Source organism: Prunus mume, linkage group LG3 (assembly GCF_029339155.1).
Source record: "Prunus mume cultivar Tortuosa linkage group LG3, ASM2933915v1, whole genome shotgun sequence".
NCBI lineage: Eukaryota > Viridiplantae > Streptophyta > Magnoliopsida > Rosales > Rosaceae > Prunus > Prunus mume.
The window spans coordinates 21526018-21547952 of NC_142700.1; the positions used below are offsets into that span (position 1 = coordinate 21526018).

The 21935-nt window shown below is 37.2% G+C and overlaps 1 non-coding gene and 1 pseudogene across 1 annotated transcript; one reads left to right on the forward strand and one right to left on the reverse strand.

The window, feature by feature from the left end:
* Positions 1–1764: 1764 nt before the first annotated feature.
* LOC148919094 (uncharacterized) lies at positions 1765–6397 on the forward strand (annotated as a pseudogene).
* LOC148919095 (small nucleolar RNA R71) lies at positions 2270–2376 on the reverse strand. The gene has a single exon (XR_016125748.1). It is a non-coding gene; the product is annotated as a small nucleolar RNA R71 (small nucleolar RNA).
* Positions 6398–21935: the final 15538 nt, after the last annotated feature.

Here is a 21935-nt window from a genome sequence, read left to right on the forward strand (position 1 = left end):
CTTTACTTTCTAACTTGTGAGAGAGATATTGGAGGATTGTACTAATTGTTAAGGAGAGGAGTTGCCGTGCACACCAAGGTAGGTCACACTTGGGTTTTTATTTTTCTTCAATTTTTCTTCGTGGCAAGGACCAGGTGGCTGGTTGTTGTTGATTGTGGCCATCACCGGATGTTGTCGGTTCTTTGTCGATTGTGGCCGTCACCTACCGTTTGCTTGTCGATGTGGTCGGTTGCGGTCGTGGGCCTGCTAGGGTTACAACCTCTTGCCTTGTGCTACTTGGGCTGCGGTTTGCCTTGTGCCACGTCTTGGGTTGTGCTGGCCGACTAGAGCAATGTCTTGCTATGATTCTTGTGGTGAACCGACTTCTGTATTCTTCTTGCAGTTCACAAGATCAGTAAAACACTTGATCTCAAGCCGTACATGGCCAAAGTTTGTCAGGCCATGAAAGAAGGAACGTGGTCTGCCCCTAGCTGGTGATGTTTAGAGATGGAAATGTTATGGTCTCGACTCAGATGATCAGCTCGATCTTCGCTTGAGGTGAGCAAGATATTGTCATGGACACAGATACAGCTGAGGATGTGGTAGCTGGTGAGGCGATAGCTAATGAGTCTGCGATCGAGTAGAATAAAGACAAGAAGGGCGCAACTTATGAGACTAAGGCTGATATTGTGAAACAGGTAGTCAAAATTGACGCGTAGGGGGCTGCAGATAAGCATGTAGTTGATCTTGATGAGCGGTGGCTGCAGTTGATGAGTAGGTAGCCGAGGCGGTTGAGGCTGGAGCCGAGGAGCATCCCATAGAGAAGGAGTCTCATGCTGAAGTTTCAAAGATGAAGATTTTTCTTCTTTGTAGATTTGTGGCTTTAATTATTGGTCTAGGTTAACCACTTCATCTGATCTACTGAACTGGGGCATGTCGACTGCTCACTTATATTTTTGAACTTTTGGATCTGTTGATCGCTTATTCTTTGTTAAACTCTGGCTAGTTGGTCACTTTACTATGAAAACTTCGGTTATTTCTTTAACTTCAATTTGCACTATGTCTTGTGAACTGTTTGAGTGTCCTGCTTCAATATTTACTCACCACCTACTTGAGGGGTGTTCTTCTATTTTTCCTTTAGAATGTTTTGAACGTTGTCCTACGTCTCTCTTAGGAAGTTTTTGGATAGATGCCTGCGTTTCTGCTATGAAATTTATTGCAAGCGCACAATTTGCACAAGTAATACAATGATGAGTGAAGTGTCGTTCCCATGAAGAGTGATTTAACTTACTAAGTACCGATTGTGATTAACCCAAGACTTTATTTGAACAATTGATGATGAGATTTGATTGATTAATTAACTAAAACAATGAATAAAAGCAAGCGTAGAAAAATAAAGCAGTGAGATTAAAGTTATGAGAGCACTAGAGCTTCCGATTTCACCATAGCCAATTCTACCCAATTCCCTTAGCATGTTAATCCTAATTATTCTCCCTGTTGACAGTTGATTTTCCCTACTTTATTCGATACGCCATCCTTGGTTATACCAAAAGTATTCTTATTACCAACCCACTTTATGCCTAGTAATGGAATTAAGATAAAAAGAACCCATTAAATTCCTTGGAAAACCTACAAAACAACCACATAAGTCATGACAAACATCCCTGTCTAATCATATAACTCATGGCATCTCTTACAAGAAGCAACCCCAAATTGGATAACCCTATCATCAATTTAGCATAGAATTTTGTTTTTGTTTTGTTTTTTAGGTACTTCACCTAGTGCATGAGAGTTGGGAGACATTCGCAGAGTCTTACACTTATACCATTAGATCCAGAGATCGAACGAATGCTTCACAAGCTTAACAAGCTCAAAAGGAGGAAGGATGCAATATTGGAAAAGCCATCACTTATGGCCGAGGAACCGAAACCAGTACGGGACTATGATGTCCCATCTGTGGTGGCATCACCATCGAGCATTCGTCGTCCAACCATTGATGCCAATAATTTTGAAATCAGACCAGCCATAATTTCAATGATTCAGCAATCCTCCATCTTTTGTGGTTTACCTCAAGAAGACCCTAATAGCCATATCTGATTTCTTAGAGATATGTGACACATTTAAGTGTAATGGAGCTACCAACGATGTTGTTTGCTTAAGGCTTTTTCCTTTCTCATTAAAGGAAAAGGCAAAGTCATGGTTGAATTCTCAACCACCTAATTCGATTACTACCTAGGACGACTTGGCCAAGAAATTTTTAGCTAAATTCTTTCCTCCTGCAATGACTGCAAAACTCGAGAATGACATCATGTCATTTTCTCAAAATGACATGGAGCCTTTTTATGAAGCATGGGACAGATACAAGGATATGCTAAGGAAGTGCCCACATCATGCGCTACCTACTTGGATGCAAGTTCAAGCGTTCTACAATGGTTTGAACAATACAAGCAAAACAACAATTGATGCTGCAGCTGGAGGAGCTTTGATGGGAAAAACTAAAATTGAAGAGTGTAACTAGTTGGAAGAGATGACGTCTAATAACTATCAAAGGCCTAGTGAGAGATCAACACCAAAGAAAGCTGGAATTCATGAGATTGACGCCATATCTGCATTAACTACGCAAATTTCTACTATGTCTAAACAACTTGGTACTTTAAATGTTAATGATATTCAATCTACTAACTTAAGTTGTGAATTTTGTGCAAGACCTCATCATGGCAATGAGTGTGGAGCTGGTCTATTCACATCACCATTCGAACAAGCGAACCAAGTCTTTGATTTTAACCAACAACGAAATAACCCTTACTCCAACACTTATAACCCGGGATGGAAGAATCATCCGAATTTTTTTATGGAGTAATAACCAAAATGTACAGGGACCTCCACCTGGTTTCACACCTCAAGAAAAGAAGCACGGATTGGAAGATATAATTACTCAACTTGCTGGAAATGTCAACAAACTCTCCGTCAATACAAATCAATTTATGAGCAAAATCGAGACGACCCTTCAGAACCAACCTGCCTCTATCCAAAATTTGGAGGTTCAAATGGGCTAGCTAGCTAATGTATTGACAGGAAGAGTAAATAGGTCTTTGCCAAGCAAAACTGAGATTAATCCGAAAAGCCAAGAACATGCGAAGGTGATAACTCTTTGGAATGGGAGGCCAATAAAAACAGCAGTAGACTTAGATGAAGAAAAGAATATCCAGCAGCAAACTATAGAGAAATTAGAAATTACTAGCGTGCCGCCGTCGCCGTCTACCACCGCTAGAACCGCTACACAACTTGATGAAATTTCTGCATAAATTGAACCTACTACTGTAGAGAAATTTCCAATCTGTTGCCCCTGTAAAGCCATATGTATCGCCAATTCCGTTCCCGCAACATTTTCGAAAAAACAAAGTGGAAGCCCAATTTTCGAAATTTCTTGATATCTTCATGAAATTACAAATAAATATTCCTTTTGCTGATGCTTTGGAGCAAATGCCGAGTTATGCAAAATTCATGAAGGATATTATATCAAAGAAGAGGAAATTGGGCGAACATGAGATAGTGAAATTATCTAAAGAATGCAGTGTTATTTTGCAGAGGAAGCTACCACCTAAGCTAAAGGATCCAGGGAGTTTTACTATACCTTGCACTATTGGAACCACTTACTTTGAAAAAGCTTTATGTGATTTAGGATCCAGTATTAATCTAATGCCTTCTTTTGTTGCTAAACATACTGGGTTGGGTGTAATTAACCCAACCATTGTTTCTTTGCAGATGGCGAGCAGGTTCATAACATATCCCAGAGGCATAATTGAAGATGTGTTAGTCAAAGTTGATAAGCTCATTTTTCCAGCAGATTTTCTGATTTTAGACATGGAAGAAGATGCCGAAACCCTTATTATTTTAGGCCACCCCTTTCTAAAACCGGGAGTACATTAATTGATGTGGACAAAGGTTTATTAATTTTGCGAGTGGCTGATTAGTAGGTGACTTTCAATGTCTTTGAAGCAACAAAGTACCCAGTAGAATCAGACTCTTGCTTCCGAGTGGATATAGCTGTCTCTAAAAAATTTAAAGCAGAACATCCAGGTGATCTATTAGAGGCTTGCCTTGTCCATTCCGTTACTACTGAGCATGAGGATCCTTAAATTTCTGAGATGGTATACTTTTTGGAAGCAATGAAACCGCGGCCTCCTAAAAGGTGGTGCGAATTTGAGGAGCTTGGCCTCACAACCTCCAAGCCACAACCTAGTGTCATTACTGCACCAACCCTCACATTAAAGCCCCTACCTTCCCACTTAAGATATACATACTTGGTAATTCTGAAACTCTTCCGGTGATTATTGCTACAAATCTGAGTAAACTAGAAGAAGAGAAATTACTACGAGTTTTGAGGGAACATAAAACAGCAATAGGGTGGACTATTGCAGATGTTAAGGGAATTAGCCCTTCCATGTGTATGCACCGAATTCTAATGGAAGATAATTTTAGATCTTCAGTTAAGCATCAGCTCCGATTAAATCCGAATATTAAAGAAGTTGTGCGAGCTGAAGTATTAAAGTTATTAGACGATGGAATAATTTACCCGATTTCATATAGTAGTTGGGTGAGCCCAGTTCAAGTCATACCGAAAAAAGGGGGTATTACAGTGGTGAAAAATGATAAGAATGAGTTGATCCCGAAAAAACAACTACAGGATGGCGCGTCTGCATAGATTACAGGAAATTGAACATTGCGACAAGGAAAGATCATTTTCCCTTGCCTTTTTTACTGATAAGATGTTGGAAAGAATTGTTGGACAGTCATATTATTGTTTTTTGGATGGATATTATGGGTATAATCAGATTCCAATTGCACCTAAAGATCAGGAAAAGACGATGTTCACATGCCCATTCAGCACTTTTGCATACAAGCGCATGCCCTTCGGATTGTATAACACCCTTACTACCTTTCAACGTTGCATGATGAGCATCTTTTCAGACATGGTGGAGCACTTCGGTGAGGTTTTCATGGATGACTTTTCTGTTTTTGGCTCATCATTTGATTCTTGTTTACATAATTTGGCATTAGTTTTGGAAAGATGTGAAGAAACCAATTTGGTTTTGAATTGGGAGAAATGTCATTTTATGGTGCAAGAAGGGATAGTCCTGGGGCATAAAATTTCAGCTAAAGGCATAGAGGTTGATAAGGCAAAAATTGATACCATAGAGAAATTGCCACCGCCAACTACAATAAAGGGGATTGAAGCTTTCTGGGTCATGCTGGATTTTATCGGCGGTTTATCCAAGATTTTTTCAAAATCACGAAGCCCTTATGCAATCTCCTTCTTAAAGATGTAGAATTTAATTTTGATTCAAGGTGTTTGGAAGCATTTAATGTCTTGAAAGAGAAGCTTACTTCTGCACCTATCATTGTTGCACCGGATTGGGACTTGCCTTTTGAGATTATGTGTGATGCTAGTGACTATGCGGTAGGGGCAGTTTCGGGTCAAAGAAGAAATAAATCACTTCATATAATTTATTATGCGAGTCGTACTTTGAATGACGCCCATTGGAATTATACCACCACAGAGAAAGAATTGTTAGCAGTAATCTTCTCCTTGGATAAATTTCAACCCTACTTGATTGGAGCAAAGATGATAGTGTATACCGATCACTTAGCTTTAAAGTATTTACTTTCGAAGAAGTATGCAAAACCAAGATTAATTCACCGGGTACTATTGCTCCAATAATTTGATCTTGAAATTCGAGACAAAAAGGGGTCTGAAAATGTGGTAGTTGACCATCTTTCGCGGTTGGTCAGTGAGGTAGAGATGAGTGATGATGCCACACCCATTATGGGGATGTTCCTGGATGAACAATTGTATAGCATTATATCATCTGAAGCTCCCTAGTACGCTGACTTTGTGAATTATTTAGCTAGTACTACCATTCCAGTTGATTTATCGTTTCATTAGAAGAAGAAGTTTTTCTCCTTGGTTAAACATTATTATTAGGATGATCCGTATTTGTGGAAACATGGTCCTAACCAAGATATACTGAGATGTGTGCCTGAGGAGGAGATGGAAGACATATTACGACATTGCCACACATTTGTGTGTGGGGGACATTTTGGTGCCTCCAAAACAGCAGTCAAGGTATTGCAATCCGGATTTTTTTGGCCAACTTTGTTCAAGGATGCCTATGCATTTGTAGCTGCCTGTGATCGATGCCAACGCATTGGAAATATTTCTAGTAGAAATAAGATGCCTTTGAATAATATTTTAGAGGTTGAATTGTTCGATGTCTGGGGAATAAATTTCATGGGACCTTTCCCTGAATCTTGGAAGAACAAGTACATATTTGTGGATGTTGATTATGTGTCAAAATGGGTTGAAGTCGTTGCTCTCCCTACCAATGACGCCAAGAGTGTTGTCAAATTTCTCTGAAGAAATACTTTCACCATATTCGGGACTCGTCGTGGCATCATCAGTGACAGAGGTACACACTTTTGCAGTCATTAATTTAATTATCGTTTAGCTAAACATGGTATTACCCACAAGGTTACTACTCCCTATCATCCACAAACTAGTGGACAAGTTGAAGTTTGCAATAGAGAATTAAAACGAATTTTGGAAAAGACGGTGAGTGCTTCAAGAAAGGATTGGTCACTGAAATTGGATAACATCTTATGGGCCTATCGAACGGCATTCAAAACACCAATTGGCATGTCTCCTCATCGTCTCGTTTTTAAACAATTGATGATGAGATTCGATTGATTTATTAACTAAAACAATGAATAAAAGCAATCGTAGAAAAATAAAGTAGTGAGATTAAAGTTATGAGAGCACTAGAGCTTCCGATTTCACCAGAGCCAATTCTACCCAATTCCCTTAGCATGTTAATCCTAAAATTCCCCATGTTGACAGTTGATTTTCCCTACTTTATTCGATACTCCATCCCTGGTTATACCAAAAGTATTCTTATTACCAACCCACTCTATCCTTAGTAATGGAATTAAGATAATAAGAACCCATTAAATTTCTTTTGGAAAACCTACGAAACAACCACATAAGTCATGACAAACATCCCTGTCTAATCATGTAACTCATGGCATCTATTACAAGAAGCAACCCCAAATTGGATATCCCTATCATCAATTTAGTATCAAAACAATTAAATGTTGGCCAAACATTCAAAGCATTAAGCATGGTAATAGATACTGAACACGGAAAAATACTTGGAATTAACATTGACTAAAGTAATTGAGTATTCACGGCTAGGCTATATCGTAGCCCTAGCAAAAAGAAATTAGTTCATGACAACTTTAATAAAAACCATGATAAATAGTATCATATGAAAGAAAAAAAAAACCAATTGAAGATTTGATCTCTACACGACAGCAACTCTAGCTCCAGGTTGTCTTCTTTGTCTTTCTAAAACTCTCTCTCTCCTTCGAGTGTTTCGGCTATAAGCATGAATGTGTTGGAATTTGAGGGTAGATAATAGAGGATGCGGATGGATGATTTGAACAATGACCTAAACTCCCTATTTATAAAACTCCTAGAAATCCTACCTAAGGTATAATTACAATTGTTATAAAAATAGGATTCCTTCTAATATAAGGTCTTCTTTATTTCTCCTTATTTGACTTGATAAGATTTGAACCATTTTAAACTAGGAAATTTGACAACATTCCTTGCAACAAAAGGAATGACTTGGCTTCTTTTTAATTAAACTCCAATCTTCATCTTCTCCTATTTCACAATTCCTCACAAATCTCACAAAACTAATTAGAAACAACCAATTTAATCCAAGAAAATTAACAAATAAATAAGCAAAGGAGGCATAAAATATAGCCTTATCAGTCTCCCTTAGGACGTTTATGGCGGTCGTCCCGCGACTCCCTTAGGAAGCTTTTAGTTGGCATGCATCTCCCTTAGGACGCTTTTAGATAAAAGCATAGATCTCCCTTAAGACGTTTATGGCTGAGCAAAGAGCAAACTATCCACTGACCCTTATGTTTTCTTTGTTACCAGAATAATGTTACCTAGCCATTTTGCGTGTGAGACTGCTTAATGAAGCAGACAGCTAGGAGGTTGTCGCTCTCGGCTTCAATGATTACAACTCGCTCAGGTGCAACGTTGCATCTCTTTTGTGCCACTGGCTTACTGGTTGGGTTGACATGTAGTAGGTGATTGATTATTTGCTAGTCAATTTTAGGCATGTAAGACGGTGACCATGCGAACACGTTATTATTGTTCTAGAGGAAGGTAGTCAATTCCACCTTCTAGGCTTAGGCGCAAGAAGATCCAATCTTTTCTCTCTAGCTTGTCAAGATCAAGGGGTACTAGCTCAACATCCTCTTCGGGCTTCCATCCTTCTTCAGAATAGGCCTCTAGAAGAATTCCCCCAACTTGGTCCTGACTATTTGATTGCTATTAGAAAGGTAGCTACTCATTTTCCTTTTTGGTTTACTCGACTATTAGGAACGGGATCTGCTTCCTCATCCATTTATTCTGTCTAGCTTATTGGTATGAACTATGCTTGTTTGCTCTTCTTCAACCTTTGGGCGGAGTATCTTCTCGCCATTACCTGAACACTATTGATCTGTCTGATACTGCCTCCAGGGATTGGTTAATGGATTTTCGGATGAGTGGAAGAGGTGATAGCTTTGATCTTGCTAATCCAAGGCCTGCCTAGGATGCCATTGTAGGGGAGACTTCACCAATGATCATAAAGGTTTGTGAGTTGATTACCGATGGAGAGTAGACGTTGAGGTTTATTGTGCCTATGGTAACCGAAGTCGGGCCATTGAAGCCAGTCAGTGACTTGGCTGACTTGTTGATCATTGTCTTCATGCTTATCTGCTAGATGAGCTGACAGTTGTAGGATGTTAACTGCTCTACCTTCATTTGCATGGGTTCGGTCAATCACGACTTGGGCAATTTGAATGCTGATGACGAGGGCGTCATTGTGCAGGAGATCAAGGTCAATCAAATCTTTCTTCTAGAATCTGATCATGGAATCATCTTCAATTGATGAAAGGCTGGTTAAGACTTGTGAGATAACAGTGGTCTGTTTATTCTTCTTTTTCTTTTCTTTATTGGTCAACCTGGACTCCTTAGAATCGGCTATGATTGTGTTAATCATTATGACTTTCGGTAGAGGTTCCTTGGATGCATTGTGGTCCTTGGTTTGCTGGATCACCTTCTTTGCTGTGAACTCTACGCATTGGCCTTCTCTCACCAGTTCTCTGAGGTGCTTTTTCCAAGTAATGTAGCTGTTTGTGTATTGCCCATGCGTCTTAAGGAAGGCACAATACCATATGGTATCCCTCTTAACTGGATCTCGCTTCAAGGGTGGTGGTCTCTTCACCCAAGGCTTATCTTTCACTTAGGCTAAAATTTGATGTATGAGGATGAAAAACTTGGTGTAGTTCTCATCTGCTAGAGCTTCTCCTTGGGGCTGCGACTTGCACTTGCCACTGCTCTTGTTGTTGAATGTGTCACTCCTCTGACCTACATGTTTGGTTGGTTAGTCAACCTACCTAGTAAACTTTGTTGCGGTAATTCGATCGTCATCCCAAAACATGTAGTGTTCTGCAGTCGCGAAGACCTCTGCCAGAGTCTAGCTGGGAGCTATAGTCAGCTTGCGGTATAAATCATGCTCGATTGGCAAGCCTTTCTTGAAGGCAAATGACATGATTTGGTCATCGTATCCTACGATTTTGTCTTTTTTGCCTTGAATCTCTTGATGTAGTCTTAAAGGGGTTCAATGTGCTTTTTGTGCCAATTAACAAGTAGTCAGTGTTCTTTTTGATAGTCCAATAAGAAGTGTAATCTTTGGAGAAGACGAGGATAAGCTCCTTGAAGCTACTAATTGACCCAGATAAAGGGGTATGGAACTAGTCTTGGGCTGCTCCTCGCAGGCTCATTACAAACAACTTGCACATCAGTGCATCTTTAGCTTTGTATAGAATCGACGTCTTCTGGTCATAGTGCTTCTTGTGCTTGTGAAGGATTTTTACAACTCGTGGTCGAGGATTTGCTCTTCGGTGCGGACTGGTGAAGGTCTTCTTGCACGTTCTCCATGAGGATGGCCATGAGGCTGATTTCCTTGTGGGCCTAGGGGCGTGGATATCAGACTGTGCCCTGCGTGAACGTGGTTCTTAGACCTAACCTTGAAGGGATACTCGATCTATTATGGTGCCTGCATGTTGAACAACATTTTCTGTCTTCCTCCTTGCTTGCTTGTTCTTGCTCGACCTACTTGGGACATCTCAAACCGTCAGCCGGTGCGTTCGTCCATCCTTCTCTCCTCACCATTGGATCCACGACCAATGTCTTGGACCAAGTCAATTTGCTAAGGAGCTGTCCAACCAAGTTGTTTTGATTGTCTACTCTTTGATTCCGCTAGTCAACTCTAAGACTAAGGTCTGCTTGACTGCATGAATCAGGAGGAGAGAATTGTGTGGAGCCCAATTGCATGCGGGCTAGGGTTTCGTTGGAAGTATATGCGGGAGCTGCGAACGTCAAGCAAGGTCGCAAAGGAAGGAATGGTCGCAATTGCCCTAGAAACGGCCGTAGTTAGGGGCAGCAGCAGGATTGTCGTGACAGGAGGTTGTGGCTATGCCACGGTGAAAATCCCAACATCGGCCATAAGGCCATGAGTTGGATTTTCAGCTTTGGCCACGATGCCCAACTGGAGGTTGTCGGCCTCGTTTAAAGGATCCTGCATCAACCTAACTGACAAATCGTGAATCAAGTTGATCGGAGAATCATTTATCGGGTTGATCGAGGATTCGCAAGTTGGTCACCAAGTCGTTGGATATTTTCTTGATCATTAGTGAAAAAATATAATTAGTGGGCACGATAAAAGCATTATTATATGCCAATTATAAAATCACATGTGCCTTGACAAAATAATTGAATTATTAAATAACGCATGTGCAATAATTTTATAATAAAACATTAATTTTGAATATCTATTAAGAATTTGCATTGATTCAAAATTAATATCAAATACTAATAATTATTAGGAAAGTGCATTAATTCATAATAGAATATTAAATATTAATATTTATTTAAGAATTGTAAATCAGGAAATATGGAACATAAATAAAGGCTTTATCTATGTCTTTGACCACGGGAGGAGCCATTTGCAACTACTGCGTACGGACTTAGTCGCGGTCGTGGTGGAACCCGATTCTTTGGAGACGCGACAACAAGGCTTGATGTTCCCCAAAGCAGATAGACTCAAGTCTCCAAGTTCCACTTGTGGTGACGGTGTCGCAAGGGGAGGAGTGCAACGTCATCGACGGAGCAAAGCAAATCCGACGATGTTTTTCACAAGGCGTCGGCGAATTTTTGGACACGAATGGCAATGGACTTTCTGGGTTTTACATATCGGAGGCTGCTGGTTTCGATGGCGCTAGTGGTGTCACAAAACGATATTAGGATGGATCTCCAAGAAACTTGGTCGCCACTTCTAGTTTTTCTAGAGATACTTCATTAGCGAGTTGCTGGCATCAGGTGGTGGAACTACGTGCCGGCGTCTACTGTTCAGATCTCTAGGAATGCGATGGTGTGGTCAGGGCCTATGGAGAATTTTCCAACGCCGCCAGGCTATTTTCCTGCGACTAGTGTTGTGAATTTTAGGCAACCTAAAAAATGGAGATTATAAAGATTAGTTTAAACACAAATTATACTTGCAAGTGCATAAGGTCAATCGTAATATAGTATGGCAAATACGAGGTCATTTCCATGAGGATTGAGTTCAACTACCAATTAGTCTAACCTAATTTACTTCATAAAATACTTTAGCTACTATAATTATATAAATAGAAATTAAACACGTAGCATGCTCACGTAAACACAAAAGGGGTTTTTGAAAGAATGATTTAATTACCAACGAAATTAAAAGACAAAATAAGTAGGAAGTCACGAAACAGAAGAATGAGATATTCAAATTGATAGAAGCACTAGGACAATGAATTCACCACTAGTAATCTGATCTAACCTCTTATTCACCTACCTATTAACTAACCAATTGATGTCACCGCTTAGTTTTCCTTTTTCATGAATTACCTATGGTATTTAGGCTAACTCGTATATTCCTACATGCAATTCGCCTATGGTATTTAGGTCAAATATCAACATATAGAAATTCATTAAGATCAGTGAAAACCTCAAACAAGCATGTGAACCTAGGAGTATGGTATTTTACCCTAGACGAATTATAAATCCTAATCACAAGAACCAAGCCTCAAATTAAATATGATATTTACTCTAATTTGCATCCGATTAACTCAATTAAAAGTCCAGATGGTGATCAAGCATCAAGATAATCAACCAAGTTATTAAGCACAGTGATTAAGTATCCAACATCAAATGGCAATCAATAGATAGGTAAAATAAGAAAACTAGATTATCATACTAGGGTTACATCATGCCCTAGCAAAAGAAAATTAGTTACACATAATCATAGAATTCGACATAAACAAAAACATAAGGAAGAAACAATCAAACTTAGCCAATTGCGGTACCCTTCCAATGTCAACAATTTCTCCTAGTCTTTGCGTGTCCCCCCCTCCTCAAATGAGTTGTTTCTCATCATTAAATAGAACACCACACCTCTATTCCTACCCTAGCTGGGATTTTACAGCAGCCCAAAAATAAAGAAAAACCTAATTAAAACATAAATCCAAAATGGGTAAGTAATTGACTCCTCTTCCTACTTGGACTGGGATAACACGCAGTTATTTTGCACACACGTTTGGGGTCGTTCCCCCTTTAAGAAAATTTGAGAAAAATATGTAAATTGTAGGTTTTTGTCTTATCTTTCCAGCCATATATTGCAGGCCCACTACTACAAAAATCGAAATAGACGACGGGAAACCACCGTCGTGTAAAAGGTTTTCGCCCGGTCGTGAAATCGACTGCCGTCTATTTGAGTTTCAAACTACGACGGGTTTTCACCGTCGTTGTTTATCAGTAAAGATGACGGTTTTTAAAGAAAATCGTCGTTGTTTAGAGGTAAAGATCGTTAATTATAGGAGGAAAGACGATTGTTTTTAATAAAACCGTCGTGTATTGTATGTAAAGATGACGATTTTTTTATGAAAACCGTCGTGGATTGTTTATAAAGACGTCATCTTTACATACAATAGACGACATTTTTTATAAAAAGCGTCATCTTTACATACAATAGACGACGGTTTTTATAAAAAGCGTCATCTTTACATACAATAGACGACGGTTTTTATAAAAAGCGTCATCTTTACGTACAATAGACGACGGTTTTTATAAAAAGCGTCATCTTTACGTACAATAGACGACGATTTTTATAAAAAGCGTCATCTTTACGTACAATAGACGACGGTTTTTATAAAAGCGTCATCTTTACGTACAATAGACGGCGGTTTTTTTATAAAACGCCTCATCTTTACGTATAATAGATGACGGTTTTATAAAAAGCGTCATCTTTACATACAATAGACGACGGTTTTTATAAAAAAGCGTCATCTTTACGTACAATAATGCTTTTTGATTTCCTATAATGCTATACAACGATTTTAACTAGAAAACCAACCATAATGCTTTATCAAAAATAGTTTCTTTCATAAAACTTGAAGATTCAATAGTTATTACATAGTTAACCAATCTTTATTCTACAACAAACATAATTCCTAACAAGACCTACGTACTCCTAATCCAAGCATTCCTCATCCAAACATACAAATGATGCACAACTGAAGTCTCCTCCATCATCCCTGTAAATAAATCAAAATGACAAAGAGAGAAAAAAAAAAAAAAGCTAAGATTATAAACATAAAAAATTAGGTGGAAGAGAAATTTTACCATTGGTCCATATTTCCATAGAAAACTTGTAAAATGAGCATAAAAAAGACCATCAAGAACCTGCAAATTTTCAATAACAAAAAAACATACGACTTACATAGAAAACCTGCAAAAGAAAAAGTTATAAATCTGCAAGCTTCCTCCTCATCTCATGATAACCAAATCAGAAAATCTAAAAAGAAACCAGAAATAATAATAAAAAATATGTAAACAAATCAGACAAATCAAGAGGGACAAAATCTGAAATTAGGGATACAAAGAATGTGGGAGCAGATATTTTCGTCTCCAATCACAACGCGCCACGTGGAAAAGAAGATTATCTCTTTTAATTAATTAATTGAACTAGTTTATCTGGCCAATTAATTAATTGGGATAAATATCTTAATTAACATGATATTATCTTTATTTAATAAGATAATATCATTAATTAAGATATTATCCTAATAAAGAGAAGATAATGTCATTATCTCAGATATTATCTCCATAAAAAGAGATAATATCATTTAATTAAGATATTATCTCCATAAAAAGAGATAATATCATTAAATCAGATATTATCTCAGTCCGACTCGATCCCTACGAATTTGGGTAGAGAATAAACTCAGCATATTCCCTACGAAATCCTAGCCCCGAGGCTCCTATAAATAGATGACTTCATTCATCATTCAAGGTACATCAAAACCTACTCCTAATACCCGAGAAAAATACCCGAAGCTCTTTCTCCCTCTCCACTCTCCATATTTTCTCCACACGGCTCCGGCAACCACACACGGCTCCGGCCGCCCGGTTCACACCCTACATAAACACTACTCCGTACCATTTGCTTAGCTATTGTTTTTCTACAAACACTCGAACTAACTTAGGCATCGGAGGGCCTTTGGCCAACACCCAGGTGTGGTCTATTTACTCCAATATGTTTTACAGGAATCGAGGAAGAGAGAGAAGGAAGATCGAAGGTTGAAGGATCTAGAAGCGAATATTCTCCCGTGAGATTATTTGCACAAACAAAGAACATACTAAAAACGCAAAGAGACTAATCCAGAATTCACTAGCAAGATATAGAAGGGTATTAAGAGATTAGGTGACTTTCAAATCAAACCATTCAACCAGCTTTGATTCTCAAATACAGAACATCCCTCTACATCTTATGGATTTGCTAAGACCTCAATCTCTCAACTCCTTCATTGATATCGATCTTTTGATGATTTTGTAGAGAGTTTCATGAGGGTGTTTTAGAGAGTGCGAAGGGTTTCAAGGAGGAGAGATAAGGTTTTGAGACGGAAGAAAATCTGAAAATTTGACAAGCGAATTCACTTAAGTAGACTTTTTTTAGCGTGTTTTAAAAGACGACGCTTGTTAATGAGAGATAAGATTTTCAAAGACGGGTGAAAATTTGAAAATTTATCGAGCGAATTCACTTAAGCGGCCAGTTTTAGCGTGTTTTAAAAGACGGCGTTTTTGAAAAAAATTTGTCATCTTTACATATAATATCGGCGGTTTTTATAAAAAGCGTCATCTTTACATATAATAGACGGCGGTTTTTATAAAAAGCGTCCTCTTTACATACAATAGACGACGGTTTTTTTATAAAAAGCGTCATCTTTACGTACAATAGGCAGCGGTTTTATAAAAAGCCTCATCTTTATGTACAATAGACGACGGTTTTTATAAAAAGCATCATCTTTACATACAATAGACGTTTTTTTCCACTACACTCCTTGACCCTATATGAATACAATGACTGAATTTGATCTTCAATTTAAAATATTTACACTAGTGGATACCACAAAATCTTATGTTATATTTAACGAAAGTATAAATAAACTCTTAATTCTTAGTGAATTTTTTTTTATGGCATACGCATTTTAAGAAACTAGTTTCAACGATCCAACCGTCAAACTTGTTTGTTTATACTTCGAGATCATCTACACCAAAAATCGAAAAAAATAAACATTCAGAGATAAAGTAACGGGAAAAAAAATTTCGATGGTTATAAATGAAGAACCATGATTTCACGGTTATTTTAACTCCAATTTTGATGATTTTTTACCGCTACACTCCTTGACCCAATATGAATACAATGATTGAATTTGATCTTCAATTTAAAATATTTACACTAGTGGATACCACAAAATCTTATGTCATATTTAACGAAAGTATAAATAAACTCTTAATTGTTAGTGAATATATTGTTTTGATGGCATACGCATTCTAAGAAACTAGTTTCAATGATCCAACCGTCAAACGTGTTTGTTTATACTTCGAGATCATATACGCCAAAAATCGAAAAAATAAACATTCAGAGATCTAAGTAACGAGACAAAAAATTCGACGGTTATAAATGAAAAATCATGATTTAACGGTTATTTTAACTCCGATTTTGATGATTTTTTACCGCTACACTCCTTGACCCAATATGAATACAATTATTGAATTTGATCTTCAATTTAAAATATTTACACTAGTGGATACCACAAAATCTTATGTCATATTTAATGAAAGTATAAATAAACTCTTCATTGTTAGTGAATATATTGTTTTGATGGCATACGCATTCTAAGAAACTAGTTTCAATGATCCAACCGTCAAACGTGTTTGTTTATACTTCGAGATCATATACGCCAAAAATCGGAAAAAATAAACATTCAGAGATCAAGTAACGGGACAAAAAATTTCGACGGTTATAAATGAAAAATCATGATTTAACGGTTATTTTAACTCCGATTTTGATGATTTTTTACCGCTACACTCCTTGACCCTATATGAATACAATGACTGAATTTGATCTTCAATTTAAAATATTTACACTAGTGGATACCACAAAATCTTATGTTATATTTAATGAAAGTATAAATAAACTCTTAATTGTTAGTGAATATATTGTTTTGATGGCATACGCATTCTAAGAAACTAGTTTCAACGATCCAACCGTCAAACTTGTTTGTTTATACTTCGAGATCATCTACACCAAAAATCGAAAAAAATAAACATTCAAAGATAAAGTAACGGGACAAAAAATTTCGACGGTTATAAATGAAGATAAAGTAACGGGACAAAAAATTTCGACGGTTATAAATGAACAATCATGATTTAACGGTTATTATAACAAACCATCATCTTTACATATAATAGACGACCATTTTTTATAAAAAGCGTCATCTTTATATATAATAGACGACCCTTTTAAAAATTAAAAAAATCGTCATCTTTACATATAATAGACTACGGTTTTTATAAAAAGCGTCATCTTTACATATAATAGACGCGGTTTTTTTATAAAAGCGTCATCTTTACATATAATAGACGCGATTTTTTCGGTTTTTATAAAAAGCGTCATCTGTACATATAATAGACGCAGCGGTTTTATAAAATCGTCATCTTTACACATAATAGACAGCGGTTTTAAATAAAAATCGTCATCTTTACATATAGTAGACGACGGTTTTAAATAAAAATCGTCATCTTTACATATAATAGACGGCGCTTTATAAAATCGTCATCTTTACACATAATAGACGACGGTTTTTATAAAAATCATCATTTTTACACATAATAGACGACGGTTTTTATAAAAATCGTCATCTTTACATATAATAGATGACGTTTTTATATATATAAAAAGCGTCATCTTTACATATAATATGACGTATGATAACAAAATCAAAGAAATAAATTGATAAAAAAAATTCGTATTAAGACGACGGTTTAAATATAAGGTATGACGTATAAAGGGAATAAATACGACGTTAAATTTTATAATACGTCGTTAAATGAAAAACAAACGTGGTGAGATTTAAAGATACCGTCGTAGAACTATACAAGAAAGACGTCAATATATTTTTATTTTCCGTCGTTGTACATTAATTTAATACGGCGATATTTTGTATTTTACCGCCGTGGATTTATTTGTAATTATATGGCGCCTTATACGAAAACTTGGTCGTGTTATTTTCTGCGTAAAAACGGCGGCTTTTTTTGAAATCGTCGTCTTTACTTTCTACGTCGGTCGATTCATAACTTCTGCCGTTCTTTATTTGCTTTGATTTTACACTGCGAAATCCTGTTTCAAATAGACGTCGGTTTTTTAATTAGGTGCGTCGTTGTTTATGAACAACCATTTGAATCTCCATTTTTTAGGTGTCTAAGGTGTTATTACACGGCAGTTTTATAGAACCGTCGTCTTTTAAAAACGACGACGGTTTTCACTTAGACCGTCGTTTTTTTTTTGGTCGTCTTTGTCACTTTTTGTAGTAGTGGCCTTGAGAATAAATCAGTAAAGTATTCAAATAATCATTCTTCCACAACAGCACAGTTTTAACGGGATTGCACCTTATGCTGACTTAACTTCAAAGACTGCTCTCATTGGCTGCTCCAAAAATTCTAGAAAAATTGCACAATCATCTTCAAGATCTTAACTTTCATCTTCAACTAGTCTTGTACTAAAACTCCACCCAAAATTCGTATTTTTGTTGAAAACAAATTATTTGCTCTGGAAAGTTGAAAATTGAGAAAATAAAGTAATAAGTCCTTTTTAAATAAAATTCTCCTACAAAAACTAAGTATAAAGAGTACATAAATGTGTAAATTTATGGACTTATCAGCTAGTGATGACACGAGTCTCTAGGCATGGAGGTCAGAGATCCCTGGTCATGATGAGATAGATTGGGTCGCACGTGGTAGCTCGGTGGTTGACGTCGGTGAAAGAGCAGATCCATAGTTTTCTCCTTGCTAAGCTATTTGTTTTTTTTTTTTTTGTCGTTATGCATTTATTGGGTGGCTAGAGGAAATTCTGCTAGATTGTGGTGATTATTCTCACTATGATGATTTTGAGGGTTTCGGATGAAACCGATGATGGAAAGGAAATGGATTTCCCTTGACCAATATTTGAGAGCATCGCATTGAGTATATTTTGAATCTCTCAATGAAAGCACCAAAATGTTTGAGCAAAATTCCGTACTAGGAATATTCACGGGTTGAGTCCTCAACCTTCGATCTTCCTTCTCTCTCCTCCTTGATCCTTGCAAAATAAATAAGAGTAAATATACCACATCCAGGGGGTGTTGGCCAAAGACCCTTCGATGCCCAAGTTAGTTCAATTGGATCTTGATAAAGATATGATAATAGCTAAAATGGATGGAGTTTTCTGTCATGAGGAGAGCCGGATGGCTAGAGCCGTATGTGGTGGCACTTAGTCGTGTGGGAGAAAGAGGAGAAAGAGTGGTGGCAGGAAAGGGTTTTTTGGGGGAGAAAGAGTGGGCTAGGGTTTGAAGAATAATCCTTATTTGGTTAGGATTATTCTTACCTATAAATAGGAGATGGGAATTAATCAAGGAGATTTGATGGAAATCTCATCTTTGATTTTGGGAGATTTTCCCATCTTAATAAATTTCCTAATTAAATATGATTTAATTAGGGTAAACAGTTGACCTAAGGAATATTCCTTTTTCACATGTCGCCCATCTATTGGTTGTCGAAATATGTGTTCCCGCACATAGGTAGCAAGAATTGAAGAAAATCATACACTTAAAGATGCCTTTCATGGGTCTTGTTGGTGTGGGTGGTGGTTGTGGTTGGGGGAGGTGACTAGAGTTGCTGCAAGGGAATGGTGGCTAAGGTTGTTGAGGGGGTGGCTCATGGGGCTAGGCTGAGATGAGGGGAGAGAGGAGTGAGAGTTAATGTTATTTAATTATTATTTTTCTTTATTTTTCTTTAAAATATTTAAAAATAAAAAGTTAACTATGGTTACAAGGATTGACATGTGTGAAATTTTAAGAAGGGTGGTGAGGGTACACCTTGGGTTAAAGTGGTTAGGAAAAATGCTTCCGTGTGTATATATATATATATATATATATATATATATATATATATTTGATCTCTAATGTGGATGTTCACATTTTCCTTAACATTCAGACATTGTGATTTCCTTACCTTCTTGTGCTTATAAATCAACTCAAATAACTTCCTCACTTTTCCTATCACTGTATATCACTACACAAAAAGTGTAACACATGTTACATTGTTTCCATAAATCAACTCAAATAACTTCCTCACTTTTGGTATTACGTTGATATCTAGCTAAATATCTGTATATCAACACCTCTCTCAACAACTTTTTAATGTTGAACTCCTACGCGTTTCTTTCAACTGAATGCAAGTTTTTGAGTTATCTTATTGCATTTTTTTTATTTTTTATTTTTCATGATAAGACTCCTAAACCAACACATCCGCATATTAAGAAAAATGAGCACGTCCAAATTAGAGAAGACTATATATATACGTCTATCTTAGGGGGCGCTTTGAATTGCTGAGAGGCCCTGGTGATTGTCCAATTTGGTGAAAGGTTTCACTCAGTTAGCTCAATCATAAATAGATAAATTGACAAGTGGGATAGGAACCGGATTTCCATTGATGGAATGGGGACATAGGAAATCAGATCCTAGAAATACCAACACCAGTTTTGTCGAAATACTCTGACGAATTTCCTTTGCGATACGGATAGGGAGCGGGGCCGTGGTTGGATGGCCCAGCTTCCTGGGAACTCGCTGGATTCATGGGCGGCACAGCTTCCCAAGAACCCCTCGAATTCGTGGGTATATATATATTATTAGTTCCCCATGTATTTACCATAAGAATGAATTATGAATGCATGAAGGTCTCCCTGTCAAGTTCATCATATGCCAAAAATTAGCAATTTATGGTAAAATTCTACACCAAGGGAATCCCAAAAATTTATATGTGCATTCTGTAATTGAGTAAGGGAAATAGTTGTTTTCTTTTATTCCTGAGGGTATGTTTGGTACACCACATTAGACTCTGGATATGAGTAAATTGTCTATGTCAATTGTTTGGTGTCAACTTATATTATTTAATTACCTAACTATGTTAAACGAATTGGGCTTTTAATTCAATCCTTACCTGACTAACCAATACAATCCACACACTCTGGTTTAAATAATATACACTTAATTGTAAGGCTAGGGAAAAAGAAAACACGCTTACTACTTGAAAAATCATACACTCTTTTCATCTTCTTCTCCCTGGGGTTGCGCAGCCTGGTGACAAGCACTATTGTCATCTTGGTAGTAGTAGTCTCATTAAGAAGCTTCTAGAAGCTGGTAAGATGGTCATCCCCGTCGAGATTGACGAGGATGACCCTCTTACCTAACTAACTAATATAATCCATACACTCTAATTTAGATAGATGCACACTTAATTATAAGGCTATGGAAAAAGAAAACACGCTTTCTACATGAAAAATTATACACTCTTTTCATCTTCTTCTTCCTAGGGTTGCGCAGCCCAATGACAAGCATTATTGTCATCATGGTAGTGGGAATCTCACCAAGAAGTTGGTAAGAGGGTCATCCCCGTCGAGATTGACACTCGCATGGTCCTCGAGATGCAGAGACGATTTGAGGGCACTCCTTTCTCCAATCACTTGCAATTAAAAACACAAAAAAGTTATTTTAGGGAATCATAAATACTATAGTTATTTTTGAATTTAATATGATTGGTCCATCTCTATACATAAAAAATAAAAATAAAAGTTAGCATCAATTGAGAGTTTAAACTACGCATAAAACAAAGCAACATTAAATTATAAGAAGTCACTAGAGTCATTTTTCTTTTATCAGATTTAGGAACTCCTAGAGGTCTCCCTATTTTATGAGGTGGATAGAGAGCATGGTTGGACATGGTTGGAATTGTATTTTTCCAATTCCTCTCTAAAATTTGTCTAAGAATGTGGTTTAGAAGAGTGGAAAAATCAACGCCTTTCTTTGTTTTTGTTTTTTTTTTCCCTGTTAGCCTTATAAATGGGGACTAATTTGCTTCACGAAATTGTGGAGTTTTTTCTTTTCTTCTTTTGTCCATAAGTGGACCTCAAATTGTGATAGGTCTTGTGTCTAGAGAAAAGACCCTAATGGCATGGTGATATGTCTACTTCATCGTGGAATTTAAAGACTTCCTTGTTTTTTTGCTCTAACTTTCTTTAGCATGTTAGATTTAAAGTATTGAAGAAAAACAAAAGTTCTTACATATCTCAACATCAAAATTTTGTTAGCTATATGTGATGATGCTGGTGAGGTGACTGGGATCTAGCAATCCTGTTTATGTTTTTTAAAAG